General features: G+C 44.5%; 1 protein-coding gene across 3 annotated transcripts in view; it reads right to left on the bottom strand.

Moving 5' to 3' along the window:
- Positions 1–17,729, bottom strand: part of Pcbp3 (poly(rC) binding protein 3) — a 224,582-nt gene extending 206,853 nt beyond the window's left edge. For all 3 annotated transcript variants that reach the window (XM_078044806.1, XM_078044808.1, XM_078044807.1), the window contains exon 1: positions 17,542–17,729. The gene's annotated coding sequence lies outside the window, so the exon portion shown is untranslated. The remainder of the gene's footprint in view (positions 1–17,541) is intronic.
- Between the last annotated feature and the right edge of the window lie 3,256 nt (positions 17,730–20,985).

Genomic DNA, 20,985 nt, shown 5'->3' with positions numbered 1-20,985 from the left:
ACAGCAGAGACAAGTTTTCCAAAATTCCAACTTTGGCCTGAAAACTCAAATTTTATCATTTGCAACAAACACAGGCAGTTATTTCCTTTGAAGTAAGAGGTTCACATAGTTCAATTTCCAGACACTGCCAAAAACACATGGCTGAGCAGCCAGTTTGTCAGTTATTCCTCAAAGTAAAAATGGCATTCCATGGGAAAGAGGAGCTAGTTTAGTTTCCAACCCAACGAAGACACAAGCACTCTCCCTTGAAACAACTGCTGTGTTCCACTGGCAGAAGTACATTATGCAAATTCCAACTCTGTAATATTCTAACAATATTAAAAAGAGGTGCTTTTTGAGTCCACTTTTCATTACTACAACAAAATGCCTAGAGCTGGGTAACTCTGCAAAGAAAACAGATTTGTTTGGCTCACAGTTTTGGAGGCTAAAAGTCCAAGCCTGGACAACCCATTGGTCCCCCAATGGTAATAGCCTAACAGCAATGGCATCAGGATGGTGGGAGCCACATGGAAGGGTGCAATCGTATAAGCAGGCAGGAAGCAGGAAGGCAGACCAAAGATCAGGCTCAGGCTTTTACAACACCTCCCCCTCACAAGAACAAACACAGAGCTCCACAGGAACTACTACCTATGAATACCCACATGACATGAGGACCGCCCACTAGGCTCTGCCTCTTAGATATCCCACCACCTCTACATGGCCAAACTGAGGACCAAGCCTCCAACACATGAAGCCCTAGGGGACAAAACAGTGCCAAACCATCCAAATAGTTCAAGGGTCAAATTTCAATAAAATCAATTCTTACTGCTTCATTGGAACAGTCTTAAATGGTGCTGGCTTTTTGAATGTGCGTGGGTAGCAATGAAGAACATCATGACTGTCAATAGAGCATGGGGTACTGCCATCTTGGTTTCTGCTGAAGTTCTTGTCACCACTTTTCAATAAGGAAAAAGTAATATAATGTCACATTGCCATTATAAACACAGTCTGACCTTACAAGCACCCTAGAAGGTTTTCAGGAAGTGTTTGTTTGAGTACCAGGATGGAACTCACTGAACCACTTAAGGCCTTAAGTTGCTGAGGCTGGCTTTGAACTTGTGATCCTCCTGCCTCAGCCTCCCAAGTTGCTGGGATTTCAGGTGCAAGCTACCATACATGGTTCCAGGGAGTTCTGAGGATCCATATATTAAGGAGTCCTACTGACTGGTGTGTATGACAGGGGTAAGAAGAGGGAGAGTCCAAGTTCTGCCTTCACCTATACTTAAACTGTGCCCATCCCTGAGCCATCCTTAATGAGCATTCACAAACCAGAGCCACCATGACCACTCATCCTATTTGCTACCCTCTCTGGGTTGCATTTGATCCTCTTTTCAGTAGTGACTTGCAAGCTCCCTTCCAGTCTGATATTCCAATCTGATCCTTACCTAACAGGCACTGCAAGTAAGAGGACTAGGTCCTCTCCTGTGGGCTTCCTTGACAGCACATATGTGTCTGTAGGGGCATGCATACCTGAAGAAGATCTGTCCCTGCAATAAGAATGCAGAGCAGACAAGCTCTGTTCTCCAGATGAAAGTTTTGTGGGCCTTGCCAAAGACAGCAGAACAACAAGGACATCCCATAGGCTCTAGGGCATCCCTATAAGCCCAGGAGAAATTGTGCCTAGACAATGCAATGACACCCAGGGCAAGAGAAACAGGGATGAGTGCCATGAAGCATGTCCAAAACAAGAAGCCCTGTGAACATTCAAATGTGCCAGGGGAAGTGGGGATGCTATGTGGGGGCTGCACCCATCTACAGGAGGTAGGGAAAGAGCCAACCATGGGTCACAGCCCATTGTAGGAATTGAGGGTTGACACCATTTGAACCAGCTATCCCACTCCTTGGCTTATATCCAAGGAACTTAAAATCAGCATGCTATAGTAAAACAGCCACATCAGTGTCTATAGCAGCTCAATTCACAATAGATAAACTATGGCACCAACCTAGGTAAACTTCAACAGATAAATGGATAAAGAAAATGTGGCTACCTCAAGGTGATCCATTTATCAGTAAGCAAAGTAACTCACCTGATTACTGTCTGTTTAATTTTGAGATAATTCATCATGTCAAAATTTTGAGATAATTCATCAAATCAAAACAATTCAGTGCCGGTTTAATCAAACAGGTATGGAAGACGTCAGTAAGTAAGAAATAAGGTTGCCACAGTCAGATGTAGCTTGTACCCTCCAAAGATTCATGTGCTGGTAGCTAATTCCTCAGGAAGGCAATACTACAAGGTGGTGGGACCTTGAAAAGGTGGGGCCCAGTAGGAGGCCCTTAGATCTTTGGGAGTGTGAAGTAGTCACATGTGGCCCCTGAGTTCTCTCAAAAGGGCTCTTATAGGGGCTGGGGTTGTGGCTCCATGGCAGCGCACTTGCCTCACTTGTGTGAGACACTGGGTTCAATTCTCAGCAGTTCATAGGAAAATAAGTGAATAAAATAAAAGGTCCATCAACAAATAAAATATATATATATAGATAAAAGAAAAAAAAGGGGGAGCTGTTATAAAAGGAGCAGGCCTGCCTCTCCTGTCTTCTCTGGCCTCTTGGTTGAGACATGACCTGCTTGCTCACACACACACTCCTGTCATTCCTATCTGCACCATTAGGAGATGCAGCCAGGGATGGCCCCTGCCACAGAAACTGTACTAGTCCATTTGGGCTTGAACTTCCAGAACTGTGAGCTGAATGACTCTCCTTTTCTCCACAAGCAGGCTGTGTCAGGTATCTATAGTAACAAAATGCTGATTAATGCAATAGTTCTATTATAAAATCTCACATGTTCAAAATTCCACAAAATTTCAAACTGTCAGGGACACCAAGTACTATGGACAACTGCTAGCTGTCACACCACAGATACTGTAGGCTATGCTCTTTAGAAGTTTCGTCACTAGGGACAGTTTCTGACTTGTTAAAGATAACTAGGAATAAATTTCTGGAACATTACTTGCTATGTTTTGAATACAGGTATATCCCCCAAAAGTCCATGTGTTGAAGGAGCAATCTCCACCGTGACACTATTGGGAGGTAAAGGAACTTTAGGAGGTGAGGTCTAGAAGAAGGTCCCTAGGTCACTGGTGGTGTACCCTCACAGGGAACTGTGGATCCCAGGTCCCTCAGTCCCTCTCTGCTTCCTAGCTCAAATTGTTAGCAGTTTGCTCCACCGCTTACTCCTAACACAAGGTACCCTGGTCACAAGCATGAAGTCATGGGGCAACCCAATATTGGACTGGAACCTTCAGAACCATCAGTCAGAATAAATCCTTTCCTTTATAAGTTAATTGCCACATGCATTTCATCTATGGTAATGCACAGCTGACTCACAGCACCCGGCTCAGTAACACTCAGGGTGCGCACTCTCAGGACTGCTTCCCTCCTCCACGCTGTTCCTGAACTGGCTCGACATGGGAGAGCATGAGCACTTGGCCTCAAAGGATAAACTTAGTGGGCTGAGTAAATTATTTATCCCCTAAAGTACTTCAGAATGAAATAATAATGTCTTCTCTACCCAAAAAGCCTCGCCATTGACCATGTTTGCATGTCAGTCATCTCCTTTCACTTCCAGAACAGCCCCAAGAGAGGCACTTGTGTCTGCCTTTCCTCAGCAGAAACAGACTCAGAGCAAGAAGAGCCTCTGCAAACCTTCCACATCACCACGGTCTGGAGTCAAACCACTGTCTTCACCAATTTACATTCTACACTACTCCAAAAGAAGTGAAGTATCTTGTTTTCCTTGCCTATAAAAGATTAGAAATGGCTTGATTTCCTGATGTGAATGCAGGTGAAACGAGAAAGGACAGACAACCAGGCCTGCCCAGAACTGCACAAGTACACTGCTTCACTCCCAAGCAGTGAAGAGTCAGAAAGAAATAGAAAATGGGTCAAATAATTCCCAAAGAAAGAATTTAGATCATAAATTTTCCTCTTTTAAATTCTCTATCATTAATTCAGAGATGAATTAATACAGAAATGGACTCTTTGAAGAGGAGTGTTGCCAAAATAAAAACCATTGTCAGGCGGGTGGTGATGAGACCTACTTCATGCTGCAAAGCATTTGGCAAAACTATTACCCCAGCCCCTCAAAGCAGACCATGCACGTGCCCAACCTCCAGTCACAGAGAGAAGAAATGGGAACGCCAGCCCTCTGGGAGACTGGTACCCACTCTGCTCAGCTGAGCATCGCAGAGACACACTTAGGCCAAAACTGACCAATGTGAGAGAGACAGAAAAGCGTATAGAGACAGTCCAGAAATATGAGCCCCATCAAGTGGAAAAGCCACCCCTTGTGCCCTGGGAGAAAGACTTAAGCCCACAAATGTCAGAGTAGCAAAGACCCATGGAGACTCCTCAGCTCAAGAGAGGGCTCAGCTGTCCACACTAGTGAGTTTTCAGGGCTCCCTCCCACCCTACCACACTGCTGTGAGTCAGACACTGAGAAGCCAAAGGGCTGAACCTTAAAGTTGAGAAGCCAGCCAGCCCTCCAAGATGCAGCAGTTTGTTCTGTTCCTTTAGATGGCCTCAGGCTTAGTAGCTTAATGTGGCTCCTTTAACACTAAAGAACATTGGAAAACCATTCTAAAAATAATCATTCTAAGTCTCAAATTATCCCTGAAAATAATTCTGTAAATACAATGTCGAGCACACATGAAGAAATTAGACACCATGAGGAAAAACACAGTGGAAATCACAGAAAACAAAACAGCCACAATGACACAAAAAGTTGGAATCACCCCATAGACTATCAAAAGAACCACACTTTCAACAACAAAAATTCAGAGAACCCAATTAAAAATGGGCAAAAGATGAATAAACATTTCTCTCAGAAGACATGCTAATAGCTAATTAGCAGATGAAAAGATGTTCAATATTACTAATCTCTACAAAAATGCAAACCAAAATCTCAATGAGATACACTTCGTGCCCACAGTTGTGGTTATTATAAAAAAGAAAAAAAAAAAAAAGTCCCAGAAAGTAGCAAGAGAAGAATGTGGAGAAACTGGAACTTTTGTATATTGCTGATGAGAATAAAAAATGGTGCAACTGCTAAGGAAAAGATATGGTGGATCCTCAAAAAATAAAACAGAATTAGCATATGATCTAGCAGTCACATTTTTTGGGTATGCATACAAGTGAAGTAAAAGCAGAAACTCACATAGTTGTATACTCATGTTCACAGCAGCAATTAAATATGTTTAAAGAACTAAAGGAAACCATATCTAAAAGATAGAAATCATCAAGAATCCATTAAAAAAATATTATAGCTAATAAGTCCCTTGCACATGGACTGGGAAACTTAACATTGTTAAGATGACAATATGCTATGTTCTAGTCCATTCTGTGTTGCTGTAACAAAACACCTCAAGCTGGGTAACTTCTAAAATAAAGAGGTTTGTTTGCCTCATGATTCTGATGGCCAGAAGGTCCAAACAATATACAGCCAATGTCCTGGGGTCTCCCTAGCTGTGCCACAATGTGGCAGAAAAGCAGAAAAAGAACTTGTCACATGCAGAAGGGACACATGAGTAAACGAGGAAGCAGGAGAGATTCAGAGCGATGCCAGGTTATCTTATAACAATCTGCTCTTGCAGAGATATCTTCAAGACTAAGAAAGCACACCAGGAAAAAGAGTGTAAATCCCTCTTAAAGATCTAATCATCACCTAGTAGGCCCTACCTCTTAAAGGTTGAACCACCTCTCAATACCATTACACTGGGGGCCAAATTTCCTTTGGGAGACAAAACACATCCAAGCCGGGAATGGTGGTGCACACCTGTAATCCCAGAGACTCAGGAGGATGAGGCAAGAAGGTCAAAAGTACAAAGCCATCCTCAGCAATTTAGTGAGGCCCTAAGCAACTCAGCAAGACCCTGTCTCAAAATTTAAAAAATTTTTTAAAAGAACTGGAGATTTGGCTAAATGGTTAAGTACTCCTGTGTTCAATCCCTGGTACAAAACACACACACACACACACACACACACACATCCAAACCATAGCACTCTCCAAACTGATCTTCAGATTCAAATGCAATCCCTATCAAAATTATAGCTGCCCTTTTTTTTTGGCAGAAATTGACAAATTAATACTAAAAATCATATGGTAATGCAAGGAACAGGAACTGCCCAAACAATCTTAAGAACAAAGTTGAAGGACTCATGCTTCCCAAGCTACAATAATCAAGACTGTGTGAAGCTATCATAAAGATAGACCTGTAGATCAATGTAATAGAATTGAAGGTCTGGAAATCAACTCATATTTTCTGATCAATTATTTTTTTATATTTTTAGCTGTAGAAGAACACAATATCATTATTTTATTTATTTTTTTTTATATCGTGCTGAGAATCAAACCCAGTGACTCACACATGTTAGGCCATGGATTAAAGTGCTGTACCCCTGAGCCACAATCCCAGTCCATGATCAATTAATGTTTGACACAGGTGCTAAGACCATTCAATGGGGAAATAGTCTTGTCAACAAATAATACCTGGGCAACTGGATAGCCAACACGCAAAACAATGAAGTATACATCCTCCTCCCTCATTGTGGGAGACCAACCTCCCAAGTAACAGAGTCAACTCCCCTGCTGGGCAATATGGCACCCACGCTGCTAGACTGCCCTGTTCTTCTAGGATTTGAGGGACTTGTGTCTTCCTGCCCAGGCTTGTCTTTCTTATAGCCCCATGGGGGGAGCTATGCTCACCTGTTCTTTTGTAATACAACCCCTTGCCCTATTTAGGATAGAATCTTCCATGGAAATGCCTTGTGTGTGTCCCCTTGTCTTACTGTGCCCTCAGTTGTGGCCTACCCAGAAGTCAGTCAACGTGCTGACAGTGGACATCATGAAGTTAGACTCAGGCCCCTGAAACCTGACCCCTTGCCACATTTGAATAGCTTCTCCTCAATAAAAGGGGTCAGCGTGTGCTCTCTCTCTCTTCCTGCAGACCCTTACATCAGAGAAGCCATCAAAGCGACCCCAGTAAAAAAGGTATTTGTGTCTCTTGTGTGGTTATTTTGCACAGCCCAGTTAGCCCAGTTCACCTGGAATGACCCCTGAGCCTTTTAGTAGTGAGAACAGAAATTCGGCACCTCACTCCATATATAAGAACTAACCAGCCACTGGAGAGGCTGAGGGAGGAGGAGGAGGGGTTAGCCACAGCCTGGGCAACATCGTAAGACCCTCTCTCAAAAAAAAAAAAAAAAAAAAAACTCAAACACATTAAAAATCTAAATTTAAGAGCTAAAAATATAAAACTCTCAGATTAAAATGGAGGTGTAAATCATCATGACCTGGGATTAAGCAATGTGGTCTTCTTGATTGCTTTTTCGTTTTCTTGTAGTGCTGGGATGGAATCCATGGCCTCACACATGCTAGGAAAGCACTCTACCACTCTACTAGCTATAGCCCCATCCCAACAAAGTTGTTTTAAATGTAACACTTAAATCACAAGCAACAAAATAAAAAATAAACTGGATTTCATCAAAATGAAAACCTTTTCTGCATCGAAGGACACTATCAAGAAAGTAAAAAGACTGCTTAGGGTAGGAGGGGAAATATTTGCAAACAATGTATCTGATAAAGAACCAGCAGATGGAAAATATAATGAACTCCTACAATTCAAGAAAAAGAAGACAATCAAATTTTAAAATAGACAAAGAATCTAAATAGCCATTTCTCTAAAGAAGGTATACAAATGGCCAATAGGCACACGAATGCTCAACATTCATCATTAGGAAAATGCTGGCCAGCACCACAGTGAGATACCGCTTCCCAACCACTGGGATGACTATCATCAAAGACTGGAAAATAAGAAGTGTTGGAGAGGATGTGGAGAAACTGGCTTCCCACACTTTGCTGGTAGGAATGGGATGGCATCTTTATAAAACTCTTTGGCAATTAATCAGAAAGTTAAACAAAAGTTACCATATGACCATCAATTCTACTACTAGGTATAAACCAAGAACTAAAACATAGATTCCTACAAAAACTAGTACATGATTGTTTATAGCACAAGGCACATGTTTCATGATGGCCAGAAAAGGGAACAACCCAAATGACACCTGCTGAACAAACAAATGTCACATGTCCATATAATGGTATGTCATTCAGCCACAAAAAGGAATGAAATACTTACTGACACATACTAGAACATGGACAAAGCTTGACCATATTCTGCCAAGTACAAGAAGCCAGAGACAAAAGGTCACATGTTATATGACTCCATATGAAATGTCCATAATGGGCAAATCCTTAGAGATAGAAAGTAGACCAAGGACTGCAGAGGACTGGGGAAAGGAGGTACGGGGTTACCATAAATGCATGCCATTTCTCTTTAAGATGATGAGAATGTTCTGAAATTAGGTATCGGTGATGGTTGCACAACCATATGCATATACTAAAGCCACTGAGTTGTATACTTTAAAAGGGTGAATTTTATGGTATGCTAATTGCATTTAAGTTTTTTAAGTTGAAATAGAAATATTTTTAGGAAAAAAAAAATACTGTTGACCAGCTGTACAGAAATCTCTAAAGAAGGCTCTTTGGGCAGAAGAGAAACGATCCCAGGATGAAAGTCAGAAATGTCTGAGAGCAATGAAAGGATAAAAATGTGAACAAATCTAAATGAACATTTGCTGTTAACATTATTGTTCATATATGCAGTTAAAACCAATACTATAAACATAATAAGACTGTTAATATCGTTTTGCCGAACTTAAAAGAACATAGGAAATTACATGCACAGCAACAAGCACATCTGTGCCTGGAGGGTGAGAGAAGCCCAAGTGCTCCAGAGGAAGGGAGGGTGCCACTGTGTGCCTGAAGAAGCTACCAGCATATCATCTAACTCACGGTGACCACTATGAACAAGAAAAATAAAGTCTGACCTCCAATCCCTGGAGAGGGTGGAAAAGGGATGATTGTTTTTAACACAACATCAATTTAAAATAATGCAAGAAAGGAGAACAATAAACAGAAAATGTAAGAAAAATACAAAATAGGATTGTGGATTTCAAGTGAAATGTATCAGTAATTACATTCAATGTAAATGAATTGAATGTTCTAACAAAAAGATAAAATTGTCAGATTAGAAGAAAACATCTAATATATTCCTTTCTCGAAAAAGAGATATCCAAAGTATAACACTATAGTAACGTTAAAAGTAAAGTGATGAAAAAGAAAGATATTTTGAAAATATGAGCTTGAAAAGTCTGGTCTGGCTTTATGAACATCAGACATACCCACCATAAAGACAAACATGCGTTACTAAGGATAAAAGAGAACATTCATGCTGATTACTCAATTCATCAGGAAGACACAACAATTTTAAATTGTATGCCCCTAATAACATGGCCTCAAAATATAAAATAAAAATTGACAGAACTACAAGGAGAAATAAGACAAATCCAAAATCATAATGAAATTGTATAATTATCTTACTAACATACAAGAACTAAACTTCAACCAATAAGAAAACAGATCTGAGTAATACACTTATCAACTTAGCTAAATAGAATATATAATACTTTCAACCCAATTCTTTTCAAGCAGCTCACAGAAATATCTACAAAAAGCTTATCAGCAAATTTCAAAGAATTAAAATCATGGAAAGATCTTTGGGCAATGTAATTTTGCTGGAAAACACAATGTTAAGAAACTATTCAAATGTTTGGAAATTTTAAACTATTCTAAATTACCTACAAATCAAAGGAAAAATCATAATGGAAATTAAAATATATATTAAACAATAATGAAATGTCTCAAATCAATCCCTGTATAATGTGATTCAAGTGTTATCTATAAGGAAATACATCACCTTTAAGTACACATACTAGAAAAACAAAAAAGCTGCAAATTAATAAACTGAATATTCATCTCAGATTATAAAGAGGACAGCCACAAGAAAGGAAAATCATCACCAGTTTCTCTGATAGGCTTACATGCAAACATTCCAAAGCATCAGTCATCAAGACCAGCCAGACAGTACAGGAACGGGCAGCATGACCAAGTTATGTTTATACACTGGTCATCAGCGGGTGACAGGATTGCCCAGATTTTCTTCTTGACCGTCCAGATTTTTATTTTGCTTAGGATGCTAGTCTTTATTTTAGAAATATTCCAAATAAACAACAATTACTTTAGGATTACAGAAATATTTTTGAGTTAATAATTAATATTTGTCTGACCTCTCATCTTTATGATGTCAGTTAGCTAATAAATGGCAAGAAGAAAAGAACAAGGCTGGCTCAGAACAGCCATTTTGTCTGAGTAACGCAAGGCCAGGAGGCCTCTGTGTCTCAGTATCTCTATTTCGTTGACTAAGAACAAAGAAAGGGTTGAGAGGAATGGAAAAAGATTTACAAAGATGGGGATGTGATAACAGCAATTCATAAGCCTTTTCCCAAACATTAAGAGAGCAGTCTCACACACAAACATGTCTATAAATAGAATCCATATTGCACTTTAATGAATAATTTAAAAGCACTTTGAAAACAGGGTTAAGAAAATAGGAACCTAAATGCTCAAAAATCAATAGTTTTGTCCCATCCCAACCTGGCGAGTTATGGAAATAGACATCCAACTTTTACATTATTTTTTAGAAATGTTGGAAGCTGGATAGGCTAAGTACCAAGAGGCTTAAAAACATTCGCAAACGTTGGCCTAATAGTTATGTCTTTAGAAATTTATCCTCCAGAAGATCAGCAGGAAACATGCTGATTTTTATATAGAATATTTACCAAAGCATTATTTATGATGGTGCATATCTTAGAGCAATAAAAATGTTCAGCTATATTGAAGTGGCTCAATAAACTTGGACACCCATGGAATAGTATGCAGCCATTCCGGATAGCATGTCAGAAGAATGAAAGATGACAGAAGGAAGCACCACAAGCTAGTAAAAGTCTGGTCTGGATATTTTTATGCTTTATTTTTTATTTATTTACTTGTTTGTTTTTGATGCTGAGACTGAATACAGCCTTGTGCTTACTAAGCATATGCTCTACCACGAAGCTATCTCCTGAGCTCAAACGAAAATATTCATTTATAAAATATATCATGGGATGAATCCCAGCTTTAGGATATATCATGCATATATGTAGGAAAAACACTGGATATCTTTGTATGGTAAGATTTTGAATGATGTTCATCTTCTTTTTTACTTTTCTGTTTGCTCCAATTTTTCTACTGAAAACATTTGTATTACTTCTAAAAATGTTTTAAAGGATAAAATACATGACAAACTGATTACCTCATAGATCTGAACACTGTTCACCAACCCAAATCCACTTCTAGTGAGAGCACTGGGAGGTCACAGAGATCCACACATTAGCTGTGCATTGCTGCATAGCAAGTTATCACCAATGCAGCTCCTTAAACAGGACACAGTTGTTATCTCACAGTCTCTGAGTCAGGAAGCTGAGCAGCTTGCAGATCCCCTGCCTGGGGTCCCACAGGCTGCACTCAGGGCACTAGCCAAGCTGTGTGCTCACATGAAGGCTTGACTGGTAGAGTTTGCCATGGTGACTGAAAGAATTTGTGTCCCTGCACTATAGGCTGATTGTCCCCTGCTTCCTACTGTCAGTCCTTGGAGTCCACCCTCAACTCCCAGAAGATACCCAGTTTCTAGCCATATGTGCTTCCACAACATGGCCCCTTACTTCCTCAAACCACAAAGAGAGTTTGTAAATCAAATATCCTAGCATGACAGGACTTTATATATAAGAGGCCTAAACTCAGGGGTTCACCTAATCTTGGACTTAAATCTCCCCAACAATGAACCAAAATAAACCTCTCTTTACTCTTTAGTGACTTACGCGAGGTATCTCATCATAGTAATGCAAAACAGACTAACCAGACCATTTGCTCACAACAAACACAAGCTACCTAGGCTACCTAGCTTCACATTCTAATGGCCCCTTGATGATCAACACACTTGAAAAATCTATGGACAAGACCTGGAAGGCAGTACAGTACAGGCTTGGGCCCACTCTATAGCACGGACATCAATTAGCCTGCCCAATATGGGGAATATTATCAAGAGTGACCTGTGTTCAGTTTTCCTATATTTTGGTACATGGAAGACTCCACCCCATTTAAAACCAAGTGTGCCAGAATGAGTCCTTCTGGCCAGTGAAATGTGAGCAGATAGATCAGTAGCCCTTCCAAAACAATTACATACTCATGTAAAAGTCTCCATTTTCTAAAGAGTCCAGACTAAGACCATTAAGAAGCAATTTTCCAAATTTTCAGAGGACTAAATATCCTTCCTTTAAAGTCTATCAGAAAGGATAAAGCACCCTCTTGACACAAAGCTGAATGAGTCACTGTGGGAATAGGCCAGCATTGGCCAGCACCCTCAAGAGCCTGTGCACCAACTCCAAGTAAAATACTAGCATATGAACTCCAACAGAACCGTTTAGTGTAGCATATCTTGACAAAGTACAGTTTACCTCAGGAAATCAATGGCAGCTTAAAATTAGAAGATTAAAATACTTCATCTCAGCCACAATTTAAAGAAGAAAAACATTAAATTATATAAATAAATATAGAAAAACATTGGATAAAAATTTATGATTTTTTTTTTTAAAAACTTCTACTGTGGCTCAGTGGTAGAGTGCTTGCCTAACATGCATGAGGCACTGGATTTGATCCTCAGCACCACATAAAAGTAAAATAAAGGTATTATGTCCATCTAGAATTTTTAAAAAGCTTCTATCAAACTACTAGTAGATGAAACCATCCATAACCTAACAAAAGGAATCTTCCAGAACACAAAACCAAAGTTCACAATTAAGGATTTAATAGGATTGCCTTTCAAGTGAAAAACAATACAATGATATTCTTACCCAATTTCTACACTACTTTGTTTAGTGGTGCAAGTAAAGTAAATAAGATAAAACACAAATAACAGCTTAAGGACTAGGAAGAATGAAATTATCATTGTGTACATAGAGAATCAGGAAACTGATTCATAACATTTGTGAAATTTGATACATTTCAAAGGCAGTATTGAAGATCACTGGGAAAGGATGGTATTCAATAAAAGTAATTGGAGAAAATTTGGAAAAATTCTACAACTGGATCTCTAGCTCATACCCCATACAAAAATAAGTTCCATGCATAATATAAAAGAAAATATTTTTAAATTTTTTTTAAGGAAAAGGATATCTTGCAACTTTGAAGTAATACAAAATTTCTCAAATAAGACTCAATAACCACAAATCATAAGGAAAAGATTGACAAATTTAACTACATTAAAATTAACATCTATTCATCAAAAGAGAATTTTTTAAAGGATAAAGAACAGGACACAAATAGAATTCAGAATATATAAAGAACTTCTAAAAAGCTACAAAAAAGAAAAATGAGACAATAGATGAACAAACAAGATGAGATCACAAAGTAAATGAGGAAACCCAAATGACCAAAAAAAAAAAAAGGATGAAAAATCCTGAAACTCACCAGTAATCAAGGAAATGCAAATTAAAACAGTGAGATATTTCATACCTACCCAATTGACAACAATTAAAACACTTAAAGATACAAAGGATTAGTATGAATGAGAGGCAACAACAGCAATGGGGTTGTGACCCCCATGGACCCAGCTGCATGTACCTGGTCTCTCCCCCAGTAGCCAGCAGAGAGGAAATGTGAGCCAAAGGGACATGAAAGTCAGCAAGGGCAAGGCTGGGCAGACCACTGGCAGGAAACTGAGGTGGAGCTCAGGTCAGAAACGACAGCATCATATGTCAATCTTGCCCAGGAGGTAAAACTGGGGCTCAGAACCATATTTTGCCAACTGTGGCAAACACCCTCAAACAGCAGCTGAGTTATTTTGATCGTCTAAAGTCAATTTGATTGTGTTATTTCCTCCTCAAACTTTCCAGCCAGGACTGCACAGAGCAGAATTCCAGTGTGTACCAGTTTCCTACTGCTGCTGGAACTCATTTCCACAAACTTAGTGACTTAGCACAACACATATTCATCTTGCAGTTCTGGAGACTCTAGGAGAGAATCCATCTTCTCGCCTTTTCCAGATGCTATACCCATTTCTTGTCTCATGATCCCCTTCCATTCTCAAAGCCAGCAAAGACAACCAAAATCCTCCCTTCATATCATTCTGACAGTGACACTTCTGCCGCCCTCTTTCACATTTAATGACCCTTGTGATTAGTGAGCCCATCCAGACAATCGAGGATCCCAAGATCATCTCCCTATTTAAAATCATCTGGTGAGCAATCTGATTCCATCTACTATCTTAACTTCCCTTGCCAAGTAACTGACACATCACATTTTCTGAGGATTAGGATGTGGACGGCCTTAGAACACCATCACTCTACCTACAGACAATTCTTGCTCCACTTTCCCCCCTCATCCCTACAGGGTTCCAACTCCTTCACACCTCCACTCACACCTCCAGCATCTGTACCACCACACACTCTGTTCCCCAAGTACAACAATCTTCTCATCTTTATCTAATCAATTTTTATATATCTGTGCACAATTATAACTCATCCTCTAGGGCTCATCCCAACGGTTGCCTCCTCTCTGAAGGAGATCCCCAGTCTAATCACTGAAAGCCCCAACACTCTCACTGGACTTTCTGTATATCCCAACTGCAGCACTTTGTGCCCCTGAAACCATCTGTTTTCAAGCCTCTCTCAGTCCAACTGGTGAGCCCTTCAATAACAAGAACCAGGCCTCATTCCCTGGGGTTCCCATGTCACAGCAACTAGCAAAGGAGACACTCAGAGTGTTCCTGAATCCTAAGTGACATTTTGCTGAGTTTCCTCAATAAAAAAGATGTTACAAATAAACTAGACTAAGTGTAAAGCAAGTAGGGCCAAGGAATTAGTTCAGATAATCATACCAATAACACTTCAATCACCCACTTCTTGGCTTAATATGAATTAGTTCAGATAATCATACCAATAACACTTCAATCACCTACTGCTTGGCTTAATATGAAATCCACTATCATGTGGAAGAATCTCTGTACCACAAGCAACACCATTTCTATTGCTAACCTGTGGGCCATTCTAAACAAACTGATAAAATTAACCCCATGAGTAATAAAGTATTTATCAGAAATTATTTACATTCCTTAAAATTATACAAAAGAACTGACACTGCTCTAACAGCAGAAATGTCTGGCAACCACCAATAAGCCACCACATACAAAAGGCTGGAGATGTGAGGGTGGAACAAATGGTACTTTTTAGGGAGACAAATTGCCCCATGCACACAAATATACATGCATACTGCAATAAAGGGTTCTTTTTGTTAGAAGGTGGTTATTAAGAAAACAGTCTCATTTAATTTCAATGGCTTGTTACTTGATGTTCATACTTAAGCAAGAAAACTCCCCCTGGAGAGAAGAAAGACTAAGCAAAAGAAAGAGAATGCTGAGTCAGCACAATTATCAGCTTTTTTTTTTTTTTTTTTTTTTTTTAATAGAGAAAGAGAGAATGATATGGTTTGAGCGTTTTAAAGGCATTCTCCCATTCAGGTTCAGCAGAACTTTCCTGTTTGACTTTTCTTTTAAAATGTAAAATCTGAAATTAATTTTAAAACATACTCCAATAATCAATTTCACACTGGAAAGGAAGGAGTGAGAGGAAGAAATAGAAGACACCGATTCAGCACCATGGACAGTGGGCTCATACAGGGCCTGTGAGAGTCTGACACTGGCACTGAAAGCTGAGAATGGCCTTCCAATCTTTCAGTTATAAAGATCCCATTTGCCATCAAAACTCTTTCAAATCTTTAATATTGAGCATCAATTGACTAAGTTTATAAAGTTTTATATATTCCAAAACATGAGTACTGAATTTACACTGTATAACAACAGAGTCTACACAGAAGTGAAAAGGACACGACTCAAAGTGGATCACTCAGTAGTCCATGACTGCACTTGTGTCTGGAAACCGCCCCCCCCCCTCGCCTGCTGACGGATCTCATGTCTGGAGACACTGTCCCAAGCTTCTCCAGCCCCTCTCATGAACAATGATCCTCCAGAGTGCACAATTTTGCAAACACTTCTAGAATCTACATTTCTCTGAGATGTTCTTAGTTGATTAATTGTTCTTGCAGATGAGTTCTCAACAAGGAAGCACCCCTGCACACCTCTTATGAGTAAGTCCAAAGAAGAGGAAGGGGCAACGGTTTGCTTCAGGAGGCAAGTTCAGTTTCAGAGGCATAGTGAAGGCCTAAAACAGAGGATGGGCTTGGAATGGAGGGATTGTATGTCACCTATCTAGATTCAAAGGGCTGTTCTGCAAGGCTCTGCATCCACAGTTCCTTTTGGGGCACCACACACTATAAATCCTCATTAACCAACAGCGCTATTGGCTCACATACAGACTGAAGTAGACCTTCAAGTCCATAGTCATGAGGGAAGGTCCCAGCTTTGGTCAACTTTTCCAATCTCCTAAAGAAGAAACATACTGACAATGTAGGGGGAAAAAATTGGAAAATACTAAGCAAAAAAGAAAAATAAAACACTTTCAGAAAACACTTGTAGGGACAATAAGAAAAAGGTCCTCTCTGCCAGAAAAGTACAGTGACACAAAAAGAGGAACCTGCATCAGCCCCATCTACCTCTTCCTTAGGAGGGCCACCAGAAAGAGGAAAGAAAGGAGGGGGTCAGGGGAGGTAAAAAGGCAGCTGTTGGTGGCTCGGGAGACTGCACCCCACGCCCTGCATCCACCCACCCGTCCGGGGTTTTTCCTGAAATCTCTTCAAAAAAACATTTGGGCGGTTTTGAAACTAAGGCCTCCCGAGTCCAGGGCGACGACCCAGCCCTGGTCAACGATCGGCAGCGAGGAGCCTCGCCGCTGACAACTTCCGAATTGGGGGACAGGACGGGAGGCAGGCAGCCAGGTCCTCCAGAGCGCGCTCCAGCTGGGTGCGCTCGCTCCCCGACACCGGGCGCCAGCTAGAGCCTGTCACCGCAGGACCCCTGCCCGGCCCGGGCCCACACCCAACGGGACCCCCGCTCTGCCGGGGGCCGCCCGGGACACGCCCGGCCCGGGTCCTGCCCGCACCCGCGCGGGCTGGGGACCCGCCATCGGCAGGACTCCAGCCCCGCGCCCGGACCTCCGCGCAGGACCCGTCCGGCCCCGGGAGCCCAGTCCAGAGCCCGGCCCGGGGCGGGCACCCTCGCCAGGACCCCGCCCCGTCGAGGACCTCCGTCCAGGTCCCCGTCCGGGCCCGGGGTCCCCACCCAGGTCCCGCGCCCGGAGCCCGGCTCCACCGGGTTCCGCCCGCCACGCGGAGCCCCTGTTCGGCCCCGGGCTCTCGCCCGCCACCTGGGACCGCCCTTGGCCCGGGCCCACGCCCCGGGACCCTGCTCAGCCTGGGACCCTCAACGGGCGCCAGGGGCCCCGCCCGCCCCGGCCCGGGGGAAGTTTGCGGGCCGCGGGCCTCAGGGTCCTCGGCCGCCGGCGGGGCTCGTCCTCCCGGGACGCCGAGTGCGCTGTGCCCCGGCCCCGGCCCCTCACTCACCTGTCCCGCGGCGGGCGGCGAAGCCACCGGCCGGCGGCGGAGATGGGGCGGGGCGGACGCGGCGGGCCGGGCAGGGCTGAAGCAGAGGACCTCGCTTGGCGCGGAGCCTGTGGAGACCGAGCGGTCACCTAGGCGCGGAGGGTGAGGGCTCCTCAGGGCTGAGGCGGCGGCAGCGGCTCCTCGCGCTCCAGCCCGAGCGTTGCGCGCGGCTCGGGCCCGCCCTCCCCTCGCCGTCGACCAATCCCGAGTCGCACGCTGCCCCTGGCCCCTCCCCCTTCCAGGGGCAGGGCTCGCGAAAGCGGGCAACGCGGGCCAATCGGACGGCGGGACGGCGATCAGGGCGGCCAATCCGCGCCCGGGAACCTCTCCAACACGAAGCCAACTAGCGTCCGGGGCGGGGGCGGGGCCCGGGGATTAAGGGAAATCCAACCCAATGGCGGTCGGGGGCGGAGCCATTCTGGGGCGGGACCCAACACAGAGGCGGAGCGAAGCCATAGAGGGAAGGAGGGAAGGGGTGGGACCGTAACGGGGAGGGGCCTGGGCGGGGCGACAAGGGCGCGGCCGGTGGCCGACCTCTGCGAGACGTGGGCGGCCTAGGTGGGGTGGGGCAGGAGATGCACCTGGGTCCCCACCACGCGCGGGCCTGGGGTTGGGGGCGGGGCCACACGTGGTCTAGAGGGCGACGAGTGGATACCAAGAGGCCGCTCAGTGCGGGTTCCCAGGGTAGTCCCCGCGGCCTCACCTCCAAATCCCCGCGGGTTTCAGGCGCGCTGCTGGCTCAGGCTGCAGCCTCTGAGCTCCTTGGGCCAGGGTCCTGGGGCGGTCAGTTGGATGCGCGGCCTTGGGTACCCCGCCGATCGGGTCCGGGACCCTAGCCCCCTCCCCGGGTAACGTTTCCTGCGCACGCGACCTCTACACCCCTGCTCGGCCCAGACTAAGGGCTGAACTTTGGCATGCTGCTCGCAGATGCCTGGGCCAGCACACCTGTCCATAGGTGGCTGAAGCTGTCTGAAGAGTTGGCTGCCTTGGCCAACTCCTTCAGGGAACGGAATGTTTTAGTACTTTTTATTTCAGGAGTCTTTGTCCACTCTTCCTTGGCTGCGTTTTGCTTTGTTTTGTTTCTATTATGGTCATTTTCGTCAAACTGAACTCTCTCAGTGTCTCATTTGTGATCCTGGCCTATTATTAGCACACGCTTATTGCTTCCAGAGCAGCACCAAAGGGAAAAAGCAGACACTATTGCCTCGGGCAGAGGGTCGGGTGTGGTTCAGAGACCTGCTTTTTGCTGCATCCTCATTCCCTGGAGCCAAGGGTCCTGCCTTACTGCCTTCCTGAGGTCTTTGGCAAGGAGAAGGGCCCGACACTAGAAGTCTCCAGGAGGTTGGGGACTTAGTACCCAAGTCCCCAAAAGCCCAGGCCGCAGGCCTTGTGGGAAGAGGCCTGGGTGCCAGACTTTTTCCTCCACGGTAGCTTTAACAGAGTGCCCATTGGCAAAGTTGCCTGAGAGACGGGGCAGGAGCATTTCCCAGCCATCTCTGTGGGGAGATGGGTGGCCTCTCTGTTACCTCTAGGCCTTTGTGAGCAGGGAACAGGTGGGCAGAGGCAGGAGGAGGTGGGATTCAAACTGAACAAACAAAACTATCATCCAGCTCAGAGACCTCAGACACTTCAGGCCACCCAGTGAGGACAATACTGTGCCTTAAAGGCCTAGGACCCCCTGCTGCACTCCCTCCCTCCCCGAGGGGTAAGAGGGCCTTTGAAGCTTGCCTGCCACTCCTGCCTGTCACAGCACTTTAAAGTTCTCTTCTTTCAAATACATGAAGAGCCTCATAGACCTGAACCTCATTATGGTTCCTGAGCCCATGGGCACATCAAGAAACAGGTAGGGCTCAAGGACAGGTGTCTGTGGAATCCACTGGCAGGGACAAAGTTCTGTATTCCACATGAGATACAGGCCACAGTTACTGGGTGGGATGGGTAAGAAAAGTATATTCTCCTTTATCTTTAAATGTCACCAGAGTAATTCAAAGACAAACTTTAAAAAAAAGAAAGGACCTGAGTAGGGGTTGAAAAGAAGGTGTCCCTGAGGCTCCTGCCTGGAGAACCTGGATGTACATGTGGGTAGATTTCCAATCCTGTGCTTTAGGAAAACCCTTCCAATGGTAGAGAGGAGGACAAAGGAGGAGAGGGAGGCCTGGTGGAGGGTCACCAGGAATGCTGGGAAAGGATGCTGAGAACCAGGACCTTGGGATAAATGAACAAGAGAGGTCTGAGGTAGACCCCTCCCACAGGACTCGGGGCCAGGGACCCCCACTCCCAACCTCATTCGAGCCCAGGTCGCAAGGGTCACAGCACCTGATCCCACGTCCCTGCTGTCAGCCTCCCCAGGACTCTGCATGCGAAGGGCTAGAGGGACCCTGGGGGTGTTCCTCTGGAGGCTGGAGCTGGGGTGGGACTCTGGGCAGAGTACTCTTATGCCCGGAGATTACAGGCTGCCAGCCTCCCACTCCCACCTTCCAGCAGCCAGGCTTCTCAGCTGCCTGCATTGCCTCCTGGAAGGCACAGTTAGTCATTAGAAGGGTAATGATAGTGTTTTCAGGGCAGCGAGTTGGACCCTAACAACTTTCAATTATTTCCAGTTCCTGCCAACCCTGGGAAGAAAAAATGCAGATCATCTCATGGCCCCGCCCTTGACACACAAGACAATCCCATCTGCTTCACTCTATCTCATCTCCACACTGAACCTGCAGCAGGGCAGCCCCCACCCCAGGCGGGCGGCTGTCATCCCACATCACCTCGCAGAGCACTTGCAGTGCACAGTCTTGTGCATCACCTCTGCCCCGCCCTCCCTGTGCTTCCTGCCTCGCATTATCCCTGAGAGTGCGCTGTCCACCCCTGCCGGCCTTCCCAGAAGTGCCCCCTGGAGCTCCTATTTATAAGTGCTCCATGTTGTCTTGTTGGGGGCGTGAGAGCGGGAGGAAAGGAGCCTTATAATTATCACTGCTGGGAGTGATGTCAGACCCAGCCCTAGGAAGTCTCCCAGCTCTAGCTTGGACTTGCTGATTGTCACGCTTATCCCTGCCACCACAGAGTTGGGACATCTGGAGGGATGCGGGTGGGAGCCTTCTTTAGCTCCATGTTAGATGGCTAAAAGTGCCAGGAAGATAGCGAGACTCAGAAAGCAGTCACGCGGTAATTAGTGTCGAAGTCCTCGGAGACATGGAGCTGCCCCGCCCGCAGCCCGGCAGAGCCCAGCCCTCCCAGGCGACAGCAGCTCTCAGATTTGAGCGTGGAGTGGAAGGTGTGGCCTCCGCTGACCTCCGCTGACCTGCAGGAGGACTCCGCCTCGGTGCTGAGCCTTTCTGCGGTAAGAACTCGCAGGGCCGCCCCTGACCCGCAGTTTTGCCTGGTGGAAAGAGAAGCGGAACGTGGCCGCTGGCCTGC

This window comes from Ictidomys tridecemlineatus, chromosome 3 (genome assembly GCF_052094955.1).
Source record: "Ictidomys tridecemlineatus isolate mIctTri1 chromosome 3, mIctTri1.hap1, whole genome shotgun sequence".
Lineage (NCBI taxonomy): Eukaryota > Metazoa > Chordata > Mammalia > Rodentia > Sciuridae > Ictidomys > Ictidomys tridecemlineatus.
The sequence above is the reverse complement of the archived record's forward strand: the minus strand, read 5'-3'. Positions and strand labels throughout refer to the sequence as shown.